This window comes from Cebus imitator, unplaced genomic scaffold (genome assembly GCF_001604975.1).
Source record: "Cebus imitator isolate Cc_AM_T3 unplaced genomic scaffold, Cebus_imitator-1.0 Scaffold325, whole genome shotgun sequence".
Lineage (NCBI taxonomy): Eukaryota > Metazoa > Chordata > Mammalia > Primates > Cebidae > Cebus > Cebus imitator.
The window spans coordinates 2,508,000-2,525,734 of record NW_016107640.1 but is presented as its reverse complement, the minus strand read 5'-3'; the positions used below and the strand labels follow the sequence as shown (position 1 = coordinate 2,525,734).

General features: G+C 45.2%; 1 protein-coding gene and 1 long non-coding RNA gene across 2 annotated transcripts in view; one reads left to right on the top strand and one right to left on the bottom strand.

Annotated features, from left to right (window-relative positions):
* Nucleotides 1–6,879, top strand: part of LOC108286666 — a 45,064-nt gene extending 38,185 nt beyond the window's left edge. The window contains exons 2-3 of the long non-coding RNA XR_005196343.1: nucleotides 5,034–5,101; nucleotides 6,166–6,879. This is a non-coding gene — a long non-coding RNA (uncharacterized LOC108286666). The remainder of the gene's footprint in view (nucleotides 1–5,033; nucleotides 5,102–6,165) is intronic.
* The window catches only part of CYP19A1 (cytochrome P450 family 19 subfamily A member 1), a 99,941-nt gene that overhangs the window by 55,298 nt on the left and 26,908 nt on the right, over nucleotides 1–17,735 (bottom strand). The window lies entirely within an intron of this gene.

The window sequence follows — 17,735 nt, the reverse complement described above, 5'->3', positions numbered from 1 at the left end:
CCTGGAGGAGCAAGACCCCTCTAACCAAGCCTGCCAGTCACCTAAAGTTCTGACTACCAGGTTAACCCTAGTGTACCCATAAAACCATTATAATACCTTGAAATTTCTAATAGTTTTAACATCTAAATGATGTTTTCCAGATTATTCCCCTGTCTTCCTGTACTCTCAGAAGAGTACATCTTTTCTGAGACCCAGTGTGTCTTGATTTATAGTTTAACATCTCTAAAAAATGTTCTCACTTGGATGGACAATTTACAAGATCTAAACCTTGTTGACAAACCAGCTGCACCATAATTCCACCCACACAGGTAGCTAAGCCTTAAAGTTCTCTTTAGTTCTAGGGATCCCAGCATCCTTTTGGTCTTCTTTCCTTCTTCTCCTCTCCAATATCCACTCACTGAGCCTAGCCCATTGTTTTCTCTGAACTAGTCTTGGATTAGGCTGTATCCTCTGTGGCTACTGCTACTCTTTGATTGATTAGTCCACAGATTTCCAAATCCAAAGACTGATCTTCTAGTTGTATTATCCCCTCATCAGGGTCAATGTTGATTTGAAAAAAATCTTTTCCTCTGGCACTGTTTAAATCATAGGTATTCACAGTCTGTTGATATTACAGTGTTTGCATCAGCAGGTGGTTTTGTACCAGCTCTTCACTGTCTGTTCGCTACATCCAAACTCCTTGCCATGGTCTTTAGGATTTTCTACCATTGTCCTATAGTACCAAGTTCATTGTTTATATTCTGCCTCAATGTGGAACTCCTTCAGCCAAGAGAGAAATGCCAGGCTGGCTTACCCTTCTACACAACCTGGCCACTCTCTCATCCATGCTTGTGTCCATTGTGTTCTACACACTGTGAGTGGCAACTTACTATCCATCTTCAATTTTTCCCTTCAGTTTTAACCTCAGCTCTATCTTTTCCTATTTCTTCTCAAACCCTTCCCAACCTTCAAGACATGTATTCCAGAGTAAATCTCTTATTTGCTGTTAGACTAGCCCTAAAGAGCAGAAGTTCCCAAATTTAACTGGAAATGAGCTTTATTAGGCTATGAACTTCTTCAAGACAAGGATCATGTCTTATTTAACTTTATAGCACCAGCATGTAGACCAGTGCCAGATACGTCATTTGAATGCAATAAAAATGGCATAAGTGGCCCTTTTCTTTCACCCAGAGTTGCCAGATGAAAGGAGACTTTCTTTGTACTAGGTAGAGAGTGGAACTAGGCACGTACTCTCCACAGCAGGTGTGTGGTGTCAATTTGCCAGCCATATACATCAATAGCACCACTCACCAGGCAGGAATTCAAGCAGGGTGAACATGGTGATTGGAGACAAGGACCCTTGGGAAGTAGAGGCATGAAGATTACTTATGCACAAGGATTATTACTGATTTTCGTACAAAAATTACTAGGCATTCTTTTCAGACTTCCTGAGCTGCCCATCAGCCCTCTGACTCACAATTGGAGGAATTAACCATAGATATCCCTGAGGAGGGAAGGAATGGAAAAAGAAATGGGAGGTTGCTTCTTAAGCCTCTTGGGAGCGTTAGTCTCTCCTCTGGGGAATGGACTCAAGTGTAACAGGTGAAGAGCTCTCTCTGTATTCATGACGGTCATGCCAAATTCAAGGCAGACCACCTCAGAATCTATCTGCTACAAATACCATCATATTTCCCAGTTGTAGGAAAGAGCCACAGTGTTTCCAGCCAAAGACTTGAGTTTGAGTCTTACCTACATGAACTGTCTGGCTTTGGGCACGATATTCCAGATGTCTGAGTGATGCAAGTATCACAAGAAATAGAGATGCACAGAGTGGTTATTCCAGAACTGCCTATAGCCACCCTGTCCCTCACTCTTCTGTACATCATCTCCTACCCACAAACCATTTCGGGGAAGGTTGTTTTTTAATGAGCTCACTTTTTTTAATGACCTCTCTAAGATTGATGCCTCTATCACGGGTATTTGAAGAAAGGGCAACACCATAAGCCAGAGGGGACAGCTTACTGAAATCCTGCAACTTTGAAGTGACATTTCGCTGTCATCTTCTCACCCCAACTCCCAGGCCTGCCCTAGCCACACCTGGGCTCTCGTTCCTTCACCTTAACTTGGTGGCATGTCACTTGACCCATTCGGGATCGTGGTTTGGCTTCTGCTCTGCTTGTGTAGTCCCTAACTGTTGTGGCCTGGGTTGGGGTGGGAGGGACACCCCAGAACTGTTCACACAGAAAGAGAACCTCAAAGAGTCCTACCCCACTTCATTTGGGATGTACATCATGGCAAGAAATGGTGCCATGCCCTGTGGCTACCACGGCCACAGCCTAACTGAGCACCCACCTGTGGTTCATAGCCAGTGGCAGCCTTGAAAACACAGGACCTGAGTCACTCCAACCAACAGAACCAGTGATTAAGGAGCCTCTTCTCTGAAAAGATGCCTGAATCTCTACCCCCAGCCCAATCACTTAGAGCTTTTGCTTTACTAAGACCAGAGGGACTATTTAGCATCAGTTTTAAATTGCAGCTTGTGACACAAGGAAAGTACACAGGCTTGGGAGTCAGAATGTCCTGGGTTGAAATTCAACTTTGCCATTCACTGTTTAGGTAACACATTGACAAACTGCTGGGTCTGGCTTTGGCACGTGTGAAATGGGGACACTGACACCTCTGCACAGTTGCCTTAAAGATTAAGCAAAACTGTACATTGCAAATTGCCCAGCCCTCATCAAGCACCTAACTCAGAGTGGCTGCTCTTTTTTTTTTGTTTCTTGCTTCCTTCTCACCAGAGAAAGACTAAATTATCTGAAGCATGGCTCATTTATAAGAGCTTTTTAAAAATCTTCCAAAAGGCCAATCATGTAGTAATTGAACAAGTTTCTGCCTGATTGTTTCCATTCAGACAGTAAGGTGTCCAGAATAAATAGATTCATTTGCAACATGGATCACCCCCATAGCAGGACTGCTTACAGTGTGCCTGACAGCTAATGCATCCCCCCAGCCCACCCCACACCAGCTTCCAGCCTCAGGTTTGAAGGAAAAGAGCCATCTAGTTTGTCTAGGACTTTTAGACACTGAATAAAGATTGTGTTGGAAACTATCATTCACAAGATTAAAACTATCCTTTTTCCTGGGAAGCTCTCACTGATAGAGAGGCTTGTTTTGATTTCCTCATTTATATTGAGACCAGTCATATGCACGCACACATATGTGAATGTGTGCGTGTGTGTCTCAGAAGTAACTAATCCCAACACAGCAGAATGATTTGGCTCAGTCTACAGCAGCCAGTCTAATCAGAGTATTTCATAGTGTATCTCCCGTCTTGCAGGTGTTTTTCCATCTTTGTAGATGGCTCATTCAGCCAGCCAAAATGATAAGCTCTACAGTCCCATTGACCCCCCTTGTTTCCTCAGGTACAGATAAAACTCAGAACACACGAACCTCAAAGGACACAGTGACTAGATTTTAAGAACCACTGCAAAAACTTATCTGCCACTTGCAATATAAATGTTATCATACCTTCGCTTTCATTTTAAAACTCTTCATATTTTAGGAGACTACAGTACCGTTAAAACTGAAAACATATCCAGACACAGCCAACACAAATTACATCTTACAATTATTTATGCAAGTTTCTTAACTTTAAAGCCACAAACCATTTCTACAATAATTACCACACTGCAAGTACATAAAATTTTAGTTCTGAAGGACAAGACTATATGCTTCTCTGTGATTTCATAGTGCATTGCTTTAAAAGCATTTCTACAGTTCAACCCAAAACACCCAACTTTCTAACTTCCAAGCAAAGACATCACAAAAATGAATTCTTCTGCCTGAAGTTCGTAGTAGTAACAGAAATAAAGGTCATAAGCAGCTTTAAATCAAATGTAATCATATTGTGCTGTTGAAGTGACTTTGCTTAGAGTAGCAACTGTAAATCCCAAAATTTCTGGGATTGTGTTGGTTTTGAATGCCCTGACCCATTACCAAGCTTTGTATTCAGACAAAGCTACCCATTTTTTGGTTCCAAGAAGATGTCTGCATAACAGTTCAATTTAAAGAGGCATTTGCACCTCAGAAAGGGCAAAAAAAAAAAAAAAAGAAAAAGAGAAAGAAGAAAGAGAGACAAAGAGAGAAAGTGGTAAAAGCAGTTCTTATAAAAAATGAAACGATGTGTCACTATCTCAACTTGTCTTTATTGAAAATAAAATTTTCTAATCTGTTTTCTTAGATCTGCAGTATCTCTATATAACATTGTTTCCAAGCTCAATTAGGAGGATTTTTATTTCACCCCCCATAAAACATCTCATTTTTATGCCCTTTGAGCACCCCAAGTAGGTTTATAATTAAGCTTGTGCTTAATTGAAGGAGTATAGATAAAATAACAATTGTTTCTCATTTCTAATTCCAATTTTCTGGAAAGACATTTAAATTGTTAATTTCTGGGTACCTGAAAAAAGCAAACAAGGTACAGATGCCTGTAATTTTTTCTATTTTTAGTTTTGGAATGAATCTTTTCTTACGGCAATTAAAGCAAATGAAAAAACCAGTACTTGAACACTTGCAGCAAAAGACTATCACTTGCTACTGAAATTGACATTGGATTAAAAAGCTAAGGTTTGAAAGTAAAATTATTTTGCTACTCTTTAAATATTTAAGCAGTTTTAAAATACAGTAGAAAATAAATACACGTATTTCCCTAATAGTGCACACCATTTGGGTGACATTCTGTATGCTCTTATTTTTGCCACAATGCGGATTTTTTTCCCATCAAATGAAAACCTACAGAAATAAACGCTGAAACAAATAGTAGATTGTTCCCCTCCTTCCCTTCTCATGCCAATGAAATACTTCAAGTGAACTGTTTTCTGATCACAAAAATCATGGTTTTTTTTTTAAAAAAATCAACAAGCAGTTATTTAAAAGAATACATGCTATTATTAAAAGTTAGCCAAGACCAACTAGTAAGACCTCAAAAATGAACATATTTCAAAGAATTTTGTTCTTTTCAAAAGTTGCATGAGTTTTTTTTTTTTTTTCTCCAGGAAAATGTGCAAATATCAAGGTTACCTGGGTCTGCTGGTCACTTCTAGTTTTTGGACTCTTGAAGATGGTGAGTTTTGCTAATGATACGCGGCCGTTTAGGAACCGGTGGCTTTTCTGGCAATCACTCTTTGTGTGCCATCTTTTATAAAGGTGCTTCTTGTTGCTAAGAGATCAGTTGCTTGGAGACCAAACCATTAAAAAAATATATATGTCAGGGGCCAACATAAATTATAACCAAATTTTGTCATTTCAGCTCGCCCTCTGAATGTTTCGCTTTTGTAATAGATCGTAGCGTACCAAGAGAAGCCAATTACTAATCACAAATAGAAAGCTGACCATGAGGAGGAGAAAAGATCTGTGTGTACGCTCCCATGAACAGAGAGTAATGCCATGCCTCCCTTCCGTGGAGGTACATCCTCGCTGGGCTCTCTGAAACTTCGGCTCCTCATGGGGGGGTCCTAGACAGACGCTGTAAATACAGATTTACACACACACACACACAGATAGCTGTCCCAGGGAAACTTGAGTGCAGGCTTGAGTATGAAGACATGACAATTGTGGAGCTACTTTATAGTCTTTTCCTAAGGAAAATTAAGAGAAAAATGCTATGCTTAGGAAAATGTAAGTTGGAAATCTGAAGTGATGTTAGCCTCCAGCCAGATGTTTTTATGTGTGAACACGATTGTCACTGCATCAGGTTCAGTTGTGTATACCCGGGGCTTACAGGGGTGCTTGGATAAAAATCTCTCTACCTTTTATTTTCTCTCCTGTACTGAGATATAGCATTAGCTGAGAGGGAAAATACAATCAGTTAAGTAAGGTAAGGTTTGGCTTGGGGGGAGGCGCCTTTCCCTTTTCCTGGTGTTACCACCCCTTGAGACCCTCCCCTCAAATTTACTGTCAGCTAAATACTGTCCCACATAGGGACATTTACATTTTAGGAATATATTTTTAAACGAAGGACTCAAGTTCCTTTAAGATTTAAGGGAATAGTGGCATTCCAAGCTTCTTAACAGGTAGGATGCAAGATCTTTTGGGGCAAAATAAAGCTGGATGTGACCCTCCACTGGATAACACCATAACACACCTCCTTCTGCATTTCTCCTTCTTCTGCCTCCCCCATTCTCCAAGGTCTCTGTGACTCTGTCCTGGGTGAAAAGCAAGCAAATAAGAGACCAACGACTTGGATTAAAATCAAAATGAGAAGTAGAAAGAGTACCTAGTGTCTTAAAGATGCGCGCCCTGCCTAGCCTCCAAAGTGCTTGCCATTCTAGAAGCCTTCAGGCCCCCAGCCTGATTCGGAAGGCATCCTGGAATGAACCCACTGCATAGGAGAGGGCAAGGTGAGACCTGGGGGCTGGGGTGGGAGCCCAGCAGGAGGATGAGAAGGTTCTCATTCCACTTTGTAGTGCTGGTCACTGTCAGATTGGCATCTACCGCCACACCCCCGGCTACAGAGTAGGTGGAAGACCCACAACCAGCCTGAATTTGAAGTAGAGACATATACCAGGAAAAAAGTGAAGAATGATGCCCTGTGTAAGTGGGATGTAGCTAAGGCTCAGAAGAAATTTCCTCAGCAAGAGGAAAGGAAACACTGACTTCCCCCAACCCAAGCTATGAGTCAAAATTGATGGAGACACCAATGACATCCACATTTTCTCTTAAAGTCTCTTACTTCTAATTCCCCAAATTTCTCTTTGTGGCTTATATTTTGGGCTAGAAATGGAAGCAGAAAGGAAAGGCTAGGAAGGAATTAGCGGTGGAAAGAGCAAGAGAAATAATAATGCCTGGGTACACAGTTGGTGCTGAGGACATGCTAGGTGAAGGAATGAGAGGGAAAAGAGAAGGCTGTGAACTTGGCTTCATGTTCCTTGAGGGCAGAAACTATCATATTCTCCTCTTTTCCCAATTCCAAGTATTTGCACAGGGCTTTTTAATTTAGAATGTGATTAAATGTTTTTGCTAATTTCAAAGTCAAAGGAGAAAGAGAGAGAGAAGGGATAGGTCTAAGGGGGTTGAACTGTTACTCCATCCTAAACCCCATGTGACTGGCTCCCTGCTTAAGAGCCCGCTCTGCTCACATTTGTACTTTGGTCCTAGATATAAAACTAAAAACCTGCCCTTCTTAGCTATCCATCCGGATCTCTCCATTTTTGGGGGCTCTGGTTTGACTCTTTCTGCCTTGAGGCCACTTGCCTTGGACTCTTAGCTTTGACCTCTAGGACATGAGGTCCTACACCTCCTTTTGGCCACTTCCTTCCTATCAGCAGGTGACTCGGGCACCATTCTGGCTACTAGTCCTTTGCAGGCTCCAGGTTCTCGTCTGCCTGGGTGGAGGTGGGGAGAGGCCGGGATCTGTGATGAGCCCTTGCCCTCACTCACTGTGCTGTGGAGAAGAAAACAGGCTTGGACCCATGAGGGCTCGGCTTACAAATGTTCCACCTTGAAGCTTGGAGAAAAAAAATTGGTACAGATGTAACTGCATCAAGAAACGCAGTCCAGCGTCATTTTGGGGCTTGCAGTGTGGCAGGCCACCTGTCCACAGGTGCCTGGACCACAGCGCTCCCACATCCTAACCCACCACTTCTAGAAAGCTGCCCAGTCCACACAAGCTCCATCTTCCAGTCTCAGGAATGGGAAGCCAGAACAGCAGGCGCCTGCCTCCTGACCGAGGAGACAAGACAGTGAGAGACAACAAGCTCCGGGGCATCCTCTGTGGAAGTGATTGCCACTGCAGCACCTCTTACTGGGGAAGCCACTGTCCCCTGATGCCACCCCAACAGAGCATCCACAGACCCTGGTGCTGTCTATTGCCTACTGCCCAACTGCTGCTTACTCCCCCAGGACTTGGCCTCTCCCAGTAGAAAATTCAGCAGACACCGTTTTTAGGAATACTCACACAGCCCCCTCACTATACAGCTCCTTCTAGCTTAGGAAGGACCCGGTCCTATTCCAGGAAGACTCCAGTGTAGTGACCACAACTCTATTTCTCCAGGAAACTGTTCCTAGAAGAGGCCGAATGGCCTGAAAAGAAACATGACTAGGTAAGAATAGAGGCTATGCCAGATGTTTGGGGCACTCTCTGGAGATTCCTAGGGCAGCAAGCATAGCTTATACTATACTTGCTGAATATAAGTGTGTAAGACACTTGTACCAAGCTCGGCCAGTATCACGCAAGGGAGCGTTTTCCAAGCCCTTTCGGGGGCCATGTGCTGGACAGAAACCTACTCTGAAGAGCCAGAGCACTGCAAGCAGGAGAGGAGGATTTGCCTGGAGAAGTCACATCCAGACATTCAGCCCAGCAGCTCCTATGGAAGAGCAGGACTTGAGCAGCAGGGGGCAGCAAAGTACAACCGCCTCCTTCAGCTGAGCCCTAGGGCAGCCTTGGGAGGCAGGTGGTGAGGGGCGCGAGAATCAGCCTTCCAGGGGACAGCTAGTAGGCTGGTCAGAGGTACTGCAACCAAGCTTGCCCCTTGTTGGTTGCCTCTCTGAATTCTGAAAAATCTTTGTCACAGTCCGCGGGGACCTCTAGAATGAGATGAGCTGAGACAGAGATGCTGGAGTCAAGGAGGAGCAAACCTCAAGACACGTAGCGATGGCTGCCCTCGCTGATTTCACCCCTTTTTCCAGCCTCACATCAGCCTTGCAGATGGAGCTCCTAAGACATGACACTTTATTTTCTCTTTTTGGCACCAGTCACCACAGTCTCACTCCATAGAAAGACCTCTAACCACCTTACTTGCCTCCATCCAGACTGCACCGGCTTTGTCAGGTTTCCGTGTCTCCACATGCACACCCGTCAGGTCTCCAGTAACCACCTAAAGGGAAGGTCAGACCCATTGTACCACTTGGATTCTTGGGAAAGATTCCCTCTCTCACCCACAGTGGGCCTGATGCAACTCTCCAGGAGAAGTCATCTAATACAGCTCTACCCCTCTCTCCTGTTGGGACACCTCTTCTCTCCCTTGTTCTCCTTTCTTACCCCTGTCAGAGAAAACCTGACTACCCTTCTCACCCAAATCCCCAGAGTTCTGGTCACACCAACACCCTGGCAGCCACCCTGCCTCAGGGAGCTACAGTAACCTTTCCAGAAAGACCTCCGAGACACTCTCTGACATGTTGAAGACCACAGTGAAGAGTGCCCCAACCGCCCCTGGCCTCCAAAACAATCACAAATACCCAACTCATTTTCTTAGCTTAGACATTCAAGTTGGGAAGCTCCTGGGGCTGCCGTTGGTATGATAATCAATGCAACAAAAGATCAGAGCCTAATAAGCATCCTGACACACTCCAGTTTCACTGCTTTTCTTGGAGAAAGAACCATGGTATTCTCCCTATAGATTGCTTGGCTCTGGTTGACCCTCTTCAGAGCTGGTAATTTACCTCTGGTTGCTGCCTGTCAATGCTCAGGTATTAATTATGCTCATCTATAAGTAGTTGACTGAATGAGAAGAGACAGGGGATGGGAAACAGGAGTGAATGTGATATGGTAGGGGAAACGTGAAAGAAAACAGGCCAAGTGTCCTCTTGAACTTACAAGGCACTGTGGCCCCATGAGTGCAGACCTTAGTATTCACACTGAACAAATTCCACAGCAAGTCACCAACTTCTAACATCTTCTAATCCACAAGATAAAAAAATGGGGATAATTACTAAATTGCAACACAATTATATGCCAACCGTGGTGTTTTAGAAAAGTATAATAATTAAAATGTGCCAAATTCTTGCTTATAAATCAAGCTAGTCTCTATTCTGCCCTTTCCTGACCTGTGCAACCCACCTCTCCTCTTTCTACCTGTATGGCCCGCCCAACACCTCTCATTTGCACATACATTTTCTCTCTTCTACCCCTCTACACACCATAGCTCAAATCTGGGACATCTTTAGATGAGGTGGGCTAAAACAAAGGCCAGGAAGCACTCAGTTAAACTTCTGTCTTCAGGTACTTGTTTGTCTGTTTTTTGTTCTTTTCCCTGGAAGGTTGATTCCTATCTGACCCACAGAGTGGTACCAGCCGGCCAGTAGGGAACAAAGTGCGTATTCCACTTAGCACGTTGCATTTCAAAGTCAAGTGTGCCCTGAATACTAAGCACGGCCAAAGCCCATGGCGTAAGGGAAGTCTCCTTGGACAGCAAAAAGGGAATCCCCCCCAAGAAAAACAAAGACCTTCTCACCATGAGTACCTCCTTAAGAAGATACCACCACTTCCTCCATCCTACTTCCACACCATTCAGGGTTTCCCAGCTGTTTTCATTCTGCAGACCTGTTGCTTTGTACCTGTGCAGCAAGGCAATCTGATGAAAATCACCCAGAAGGAAAGAAAAGGCAGGGACTCATTTATAGGAGGATACACTGGCTGACGTACAGGTGAGAAGTTGACCCCTGACCCAGGAGGTCTTGAGAGAAGTAAGCCTCGGCAGATTCAGAATATGGCTCTAGATGGCCTCTAGAGGGGACAGGAGGTCACTCTAGTCTTGCCAAGGCTGATTCTAAAATAAAGAGCTTTTGGCTGAACCTACCCAACACGTTCATCTGTGAGGTAGGTGGGATCAATAGAGGCAGAGTCGGCAAGACTAGAGCCACCAGCAAGTGTCCCACCTGCACATGACTTATCCAATGATAAGCAGTGCACGCAGTGCACACAGTGATGAGTTCAAGATTTAAAATTCTAATCTAAATATAGGACTTTAGGAATGAGCAAGAAAATTCATTAGTTATTCCCTTCTTGCCTATCTTGTTCTTCCCAGCACCCCTGGACACACCCAATCAAAATAATGGAGGATATATCCTTTCAGAAAAAATAACCGAGGCTCCTCAGCCAAGAAAGAAGAAGGCTAAACAAAAATTGCTTGGGGGTTCACCCTATTGTCTCCCACAGGCATTGCTAACGCAATGCGAACCTGGATACCAGTGTTCTCTGGCAAATCAGGCAGGTCTGTTTGGAATTGGCCAGGAAAGAAAGCCAACTTGAACTTGAAGTGGCACTACAAGTGCCACTTCTTTGAAGCTGTGTGGCCCTCGTCAGCACTCTTCGAGAGCCACAGCTCAGACATCGGTATCACTGCTGTGCAGAAAGCAGCCCCTCTTACACAGTCTTTGTCTCCTAGGCCCAAACACATTTCCCCCTCACCGCCCTGGCCAGGTCTCCATCCTATTACCCTCAAATGGCCTCACCTTCCCTGATGCCCTCCAACTAGCTGTTCACTTAAGACCCCTAAAGTAATTATTAAACTGACTCTTGGTTTTCTTCAGTGGTCTGGGGCTAACACTATAAAATGAAACAGAAGCACCACCTCCTTGGTGCCTGACCCAAAGCAGTCCCAGGTTGCCAGCCAATTTTATTGGCAACTAAAGTCTTAGAGGTGAGTTGAAGATGGAATGTTCAAAAGTCCAGTGCCTCAGTGGATGGATATCCATCCATGGATGGATAAATTTGTTATGTGTAAGCTAAAGAGTACTATGGATATAAAGATATCCATCCATGGATAGATATTCATCCATGGATGGATAAATTTGTTGTGTAAGCTAAAGAGTACTATAGGAGTAAAACATGAATAACAGAGAGCTGCTTTTGTGTATTGCTTTCAAAGCGCCGTAAGTTTGACTAAGTGTCTTAAGGCACGGATTCTCTGTTTTCCCCAGTCTAGCTCTCCTACAGCAATCACGAACCTCTCAAGACTAAGGACCATGTCTTACTCATCTTCCTATCCCTGGCCTGATGGTGTTGGTAGCTCTCCGCAGTTGTGCAGTGATTTTTGAATGAATGAAACTGCTTACCTTTTGCTTCCTGTCCCCAGCCCCTACCCTCCCTGGCCCTCCTCAGGTCCTGACAGCTGAGTTATCTGTGTGCTCAATCCTGCCACACTCCCAGCCCAATCTGGAGACAGGAATTCTTGTTCAAGCTGCCACTGCTCTGCCCACTGACAAAGTGTGGCACCAACGCCCTGCCTGCCCCCCAAGGTCCACCCCTGGGGCTGGTCACTAGTGTTCCACAGCTGCTACTTGAGTCACAGCTTCTCCACCATCCCACACCCTTCGGGGGTTGCTGAAACCTGGAGTCTTGCACCACAGGGTTCACCACCGCGTTCCTGGTTCATCTAAGGGAGCTTCCTCATTTCAGATAAGCAGTCTGGTCCAGCTCCATCCTCTCGCCCTTTGGCATGCTCCTGTGGCCCACTACAGAGGAAGTGTCTGCTTAGCCTCCTCCTTTGTTCTTGTCCCCACTCACTCTCCCATCCTTGCTTCTTCCGGAAAATCAGAGCCTGGATCTGACCTCCTGGCCCCACAGCCTGCTCCTTGTTAAACGCAGACTGTCCTCAGGCATGACAGCCCCGATCTGGGCTCTGCCTTGCTCCTCTGGTGAGATGCCCTTCCCCCATATCCTACTGTCCATTACAAAATTGCACGGGGGATCTCTGTGCCCTTCACCCTCCCAGCCAGCCCCACCTCTAGCATCTAGCCCACCGCTGATGATGGAACTCTACTGTCTCCCAGCCTATCTTGCCAACCTTCAGCATGAGCAAGAGATCTGTAATGTGGCAGTGACCTCCCCGCACACAACTGCATTCTGACCTCCTTCTTGAAATGCCAAGAGAAATGAAGGTGAACTAAGTGCAGGGGGTGGGGTTGTTCTCAGACGAGGTCACTGCTACAGATCTAGGGTTTTTGGTTAGTTGCATTCTTTGTGGAAGGACAGGGTGGTGGAGTACAGGTCCTCAACAGGCAGACATGCTGAATTGTCTGAGACAATCCTACTCCCTGTGGTACTGTTATTTGTTTTTCAATGAAGGTCATTTACCTCATGCTTTCCTAATACACAAATCTTTACATTTCAAATGCCTTGTTAGACTATATACAAGATTCCAAAGACATCTTAAAAGAATTCCTTTTCGAATCATAAATTTGGGAAGAGGGGCCTGGAATAAGCAAGCTGACTGGGCCACTGCTTATGCCATTCCCAGCACAATTCTGGTCATGGAGCAGCTCTCCCAGAGCCCCTGCCCCTGACTCCTGCTGCAGGCTTCACATTCCCAGAGCCACACTCTCATCCACAAGCACGTGAACTTGGCTCTGCTTGTCATCAGTCTGGGTTCCTTCCCATAGGAGGCTTTTAAACCAACCTGTCTCATGTTGGCTGGGTTCTTTTGGGCCTTCAGCAATGCTACAATGACAGGTGTTTGCCTTCAGCTTCTCACTCTGCCCTCTTTTCTCCCCACTCTCCAGCCAGCCAGGATTCCTGGGCATCCTCTCCCTGCCCCTTGCCAAAGAATTTTCTCAAGTCATTCATCTCTTCTTGTACTGGGAGGCAACTCTGTTACCTTCTCTGGAACTATTTGCATTTGAAGCCTCTTTGGAGTGAATCAAGGACTGAAAGCTCACCCTGTGGAGGGAATTTTTAATATTTAAGCTCGAAAGGTGGGAAGATGAGAGAGGTCTGGGATAGAGTGGGAGGGGCTGGGGAAGAGTCTTCTTCCAGCTCCCCAACATCCTACACTACATTCATGGAACCAGGCCCAGCAGAGGCTGGTGAAGGCCAAGCCTGAATAGTGCCCCAACCTCCCAACATGACCCTGTCCCCCACTAAATGCCAGGCCTACTACTGAGTGACTGGAAGTGATATAGCAGGCCTGAAAGGAGGCTGAGCTGCAAAACCATCTTTTGAGTGTGGTCTCCTCTGGGATTGCAGCCCCCATGAGCCCACACTCCCCTAATTCCTCAGAGTTTCTGTTTAAGGTTCTGTTCAGTTTCCCAGGAACTACCTGGGAAAGAGGCATCCTGTCTCCCTTTGCATAGTGCCTGGCATATAGTAAGCACTCAGTAAATGTTAGCTATTAATAATAAAAAGAAGAAACCCAGGATAGCATCCACGGGGTGCTTGCACAGATGCTGCTAAGAGCAGACCATGGAGGTGAACAGCAAAGGTCTCAGCACATAGTAGACCATTCATTTACTGTTTCTGAACTGGAGAAAGTTTTGGTTCTTTAAAGTGGAGAAAGAATACCTCCTGACAAAATGTTAATGATAAGAGCCCTTTCTTATTCCTAAGTCTTCAGAAGAGTGAAAAGGGTTTTCCATGAACTCACTACATATCCTGTTCAATGCCTATGATGGAGATTTACACCTGTTTTCTGTCTTGGCTGTGAAAATTTCACTGGCCAGGTTATATAAGGAGCTTTCAGAGGACCTGGACACTTTCCATGGAAAGGGGTAAGCATAGGGAGGTGTGTCAAACTAATTAAGCAGGTACATGCCTAAAGCCAGGGAAGATAAAGATGAACAGTTGAGGGGCCACCCTGAGCATTAACCTAGAAGCCCAGGACCACTGCATTGCCTTCTTCCTCACCTTCAAGTTGCTCTATACATAGAGGTTGAGATTTTGCTTCTATTTCTCAAGACTGGACTTCCAACTGGTCCTGTAGTGCTGCCCTGGCTTTTAAGCAGCTTGGCAGGGGACCAGTTATTGATCCTCCTGCCTAGGATCTTTGTCCTGAGGACCAGAGCCCAGCTCCTAGGTACAGGTGAAGCCCCATTTCTCTTTGAGCATCATTAGGGCCCTAGACCATTGCCCCAACCTCCAGATCGGAGGCTTTTGGATAGATATTGGCTACCCTGGTTACCCAACCCCCTTGGATTCTGTCACTGAGGTCCCAGAATGCCATGTGATTGAGCCAGCCTAAGCTTGGCAGAAAACTAGGTTTGAGGCAGATCATTAAAAACCTTGAAAGTAAAGGTGTGGAACTGAGATTGGGGGCACTGGCACATTTTGGGTGGGAATATGATCTGAAACATGCTTCAGGCAGTAGTGGCAGGCAGGGAGGATCGGGTGGGCAGAGCCTAAAGGCAGAGAGACTGGTTGCATGGGCCCAGATGACTCCCCTCAATATTGAAAGGAGAGGACCAACATGTAAGGTGTTTCCAGATAAATGGGCTTGGGGAAGTATAAGGGAGGAGAAAGTACATTATTACAATGAAAAACCAGATGATTCCAAGCCCACTGTAGAGGGGAAAGGTTCATGCTAATAAGAAATAGGGAAGGAGACCAGCATTTGACAAGTGCTTATTGTATAAAGAGCATTGGCAGCATTCACAGAATATGAGAAAAAAGGACTTCGTTTCAAAGGCCACATGGAAAAGTGTACAACTAGGATTCCAACCTAGGTGCATGACCCCACCGTCTTGATGTATTTGTCCAAAGAAGCCGCATAGAGAGGAAAGGACCAACGTAGAGATGACACCCTTGAACGTGTTGAAATGTGGTCATTGAGGACTGCACATGAGATCCCCTGAGATGACTCTGGGAGTCTGTGGAAGAGTCGTCATCATGGAAACCCCAGGAGTGGGTCAGATCTCCAACACAGAAGATAGAGATTAGGGAACAAAGCTCAGGTTAGAACCATGAGCAATACATTGAGCTTAGGCACTAATGAGCGATACATTCAGCTTAGGCACAGAAAAGCAGCTGTGAGGGTAGAGGTAACCTGGAGGGGTCATTTAACTGGAGTCCAAGGAAGAAAGTAGAAAAAAAGGAAAGAGAAACCATCAGCTTAGAACACTTTATACTGACAAATAGTCTGGGAAAACAAGAAAAGGCCTGCTGCTTCAGCAGTCAAACACACTGTGACCTCTCCTCAGTCAGCCACTCAGTCAGTCAGATGCAAGGCAGAGAAGCTATTGAGACAGCAAGTGTGGACTCTTCTTTCAAGAAATTTGGCAGTAAAAGAAGAAGAGCCTCGAGGAAGGTTGAAGAACGTGGAGGAACTCTTCTTTGGACCAGCCTAACCATCAGATTGGACAGGTGTAGCCACTCTGCTCTCAACCTTGGTGATGATCAAGAAGAGAAATCATCCCCATCTCGGTTAATTATTGGCCCTGAGCAGACTGCACCTTAGTGGCAACCATTTTATAATGTTTCTCCTTTCAGCCCAACTCCTTGCTGGTAGTGAGTTTATAATCACTACCAGCCAGCAGAATAATTTATTTCAACACAATGCTGGGCTCTTGGGCATCATCCAATCCAGCCTTCCACTCCACGCTGCAATGGGATTGACACAGCATGTGAAGGCAAGGTGCCTTGTAGAGCCCACATCTATGGAAAGCTTTTAGCATTTTCAAAAACTGACAATCGTCTCTGTCACAGGGTTAGTCTGTCCTTTGGCATATGCATTTCAAAGGTCTTGAGCCTATGATTTGGGAAGGCAGCTGTCTGGGGAGAACAGCGTTAAATAAACCTCAGAGGAAAGCTTCCTTCACTTGCACAGGGGACCAAGCGAGCTGAAATCCTGCCCCTGCTTTCCTGCCAAGCTTTGTATCCATCCAGATGGAACACCTCTTCCTAAATTGCACAAAGGAGTACAGGGTAGTGGGGGTCCTGCCTATACATTTATACTGGGGGAAGGTTAGGGTCCTTCTTCATGGGTGGAAAGTAGCCTTTTTTCTTTAAAGAGAAGACATTTCCTTTGACTGGGCCCTTTAGTGGACACAGGCCTGGTCCCCAAACACCAGGTTTCTCTGCTTAACATTGTGGGGCATGCCTGGGAGAACACAGATTGAGTGCTCCACTGCCCATGGTGTCTTGGGTAGAAAAGGCCAGCCTCCAGAAGAAGTGACTAAATAAAGCCGGGGAAAGGACAGAGACAACTGGCCGAGCTGTGGGAACAAGGCTTAAGGGTTCAGTGCCTTACAATAGACTTTGGGGACTTGGGGGAAACGGTGGGAGGGCGGTGAGGGACAAAAGACAACACACTGGGTACCCTGCACACTGCTTGGGTGATGGGTGCACCAAAATACCAGACGTGCCACTAAAGAACTTGTGCATGTAATCAAACACCACCTGTTTCCCCAAAACCTGTTAAAATAATAAAAGAGTTCAATGCCTGGTACACAGTATTGTCAACTGCAGAATTTGCACAGTTGTAAACCAAATTATTAGCAAGTGTGAGCTAAGAACTCCCTGGAATGAGCCAGCTGAGACCAGACTACAAGAGGTTAGATCATGTGAAAACTCTTATTTTTAAATGGAACTACGCTTGGTCAAGAACCACTTGTGTAGGGTATGTCTTCAAATCCAATATTGTTGCCATTTGCCAGAGAAAATGTGCTTTAATTCCTTGACGCAAAAGAATGTCTGATACATTGTGTAATGAAACTAGAATAATTGAGCTAGTTGTTCCTTACAAAGATCTCTAGCTGAATACTCAAAATTCTTTAGCAGCTGAGTGGGCTTGGAGTGAATTAACAACGTGGTTTTTTTTTTCTTTTTAATTAATTTGAGGTAGGACACAAAATTTACAATAGAATTTTTTGTGAAGTACTGCTAAAGGCTTTTTACTCCAAGAGGGATCATACATTGTTCTTTGTTGACAATGCCAGGGTGATTCAGAAGGACAAGTAAAATGTTAGCCAAGGCATTACACAGGAGTGCAGACCAGCCCCACTCTAGCTTCTCTTCTCTCAGTTTCCTTAGGATCCTTCATTACCCGCTCCCCTCTACCCCTCTGCCCAGCCTATCATTCCTCTCTGTGGAGTCACGGCCAGATTTCCTTGTCTCACTGTAGCTGGAACATCTATTTTCCCCATGTATTTGTGGGGCCTGCAAAGGCAGAGACTGTGCCTTACTAACGTCCTAGTCCTCAAAAGCACACAACAGAGTACGACACCCAGGAGGCTCTCAGGAGGCATTGCTGTTGCATATAGACAGCTGG